Here is a 2,147-nt window from a genome sequence, read left to right as displayed (position 1 = left end):
CAGATTTCTATTTCATTTGCAAAGTGTGAGAAATATGTAGTGTGAGATTTTTCTAGATTTAATAATAACTCTCTATCTGAACTTAGTTCACATTCTTGGTTCTGACCATACTAATTGCCAATTTCATATGGAATTTTAAGTGTAGTATTTAGAGTCTTCTTTTATCCTTAAAAGTAAAAGTCTGTTTATCTCCTATAGAGGACAAATTTTCTTGCCACCTAACCCATGAAAGAACATCTTATAAATCAGTGCATACGTATCTTATGTCTCTTGAGGAAGCCTTTCTGCAGGCTTCATAAGACCTTTGCTGGAAGAGGGTTCTATAACCATCGTGTGTAAATGTTTGTAGTTGAGGGTTGTATAACATGAAGCATATAACTTAAGTCTCTCGAGGTCTTTGAAGCCAAACACTGTAACTTTGTTTTGCTCAGCCATTTAAAGTGCATTCTTTTTTTTTTTTAACCACTTTTTAAAAATCGAAGTACCCCAAGTCAATCTCAACAATTTCTCCGTGTAGAGGTTTTAGGATTCATTCCTCTGCATTGCCCACTGCCCTGACCCAAGCTCCCCTCGCCTCATGACTCCTCGCAGATCTCCCTCCCTTTTGTCTCTGCCTCATCAAGCTGTCCTCCATGCATCTGAGTTATCCTAAAGTACATCACTGAGCAGAATCCTTGGCTCTGAAACCTCAAGACGTTCTCCATTATCCAAAGGGTGAGGTCCAAATTCATTTGAGGCTTTTAAATCCCATATCATAGGGTTCCTGTACTTTTTGATCATCATAACTCATCCCCATCTGCTCTTGTCCCTTTCTGCTACCCACCAAGTATAACCCATACTCTAGTAATAATAGGTTATTTGCCCCAAACACAACTTCTGCTTTTACTTCTTCATGTATTTTCCATCACGTCTTGCCGTACATGGCCTTGAGCCTCGGTTTCCTTGTCTGTTAAATGGAGAAAGTAATAGCTACCTCATAATACTGTTGTGGAGATTAAATAGCTGAGCTATCTGTAAAACCTTTAGCCATGCTTGACACCCAATCAGCTCCCCAAAATGTAGTTATTAGCATTATTGTGGTCTTCCTTGCTCATGTCTACTAGGTTAAGGTCCTACTCATTTTTAAAAGTTCAGCTTGAGTCTCACTATCTTCAGGAAACCGTGATCCCCCTGGTTGTCACTAATCTCCCTTTTCCCACCAGCCCTACAGCACTTTATTTCTACTCCTGTGATACCCCTTGCTCGGATGACCTGACATCGGCTAATTATATGTGTGCTTGGGTCATTTATGTTTGTAAACTTTCTGAGTTGGGGATGGGAACTATCTTATTTTGTACCCCGACTGCACCTCATGGCACCTACCAGTTCACAAAATACGTGCTCAGTTAACTGTTGCTTTATAGGTGTGAGGGTTGCAGGGCAAGTTCTAGTCCTGGCCCTTCCTGCGCTTGGGTTTTCCAGGCAGAGAAAGGACCTTAGAGCTGCCTTCATTTCCAGAACTTGTTCCAGACAAGCTGGACAATCTAAGCACTAACCATTTTAGCAGGGTTAATGCAGGCACAGGCCTGGATTCCTGAACTATTTGGGGCAAAATCAGGCGGAACTACCCCTTCCCGTCAAGGAGCTCCGGATTACAGCAGCTGGCTTTAATTTGGGCTTTAAGCCCTCTGCTGGCCCTGGAAAATCTTGATCTTGAGGGTTGGCTCTGGTTTCCTCAGGCTGTCACGCACACCCCTTCAAAAGTCAATGCAACTATGACAGGGAGTGATCACAAGAGGGCAGTAAAGACCCATCACTGTACAGCAACTTGCACTTTGGAGCTGAAAGCCAGAAGACAAATGTTTCAAAGCAGAAGAAAGAGTAAGAAGCACATCCTGAACTCTTTCAGAATCAGGGTTCTGAAAGACCTCAGGGCAGCAAGCTGGTTCAGGTCACCAATGTCTTCCCAGATCCAAGACCTGAAAGCAGCAAATTAGGGACACTGACAAGGTCCAAACAGTGTTCCCTAAATCTCTTCCCAGCCTGTTGTTTCTGGTGTTTAGTTTCACCCAGAGAAAGTCATTCTCCAGTCATAATGCACATATTCTATGGAGGAGTTTAGGCATTGCCTGTTTATTATTTACACACTGTATTACAGAGCATTTTTT

Source organism: Orcinus orca, chromosome 13 (genome assembly GCF_937001465.1).
Source record: "Orcinus orca chromosome 13, mOrcOrc1.1, whole genome shotgun sequence".
NCBI lineage: Eukaryota > Metazoa > Chordata > Mammalia > Artiodactyla > Delphinidae > Orcinus > Orcinus orca.
The sequence above is the reverse complement of the archived record's forward strand: the minus strand, read 5'-3'. Positions refer to the sequence as shown.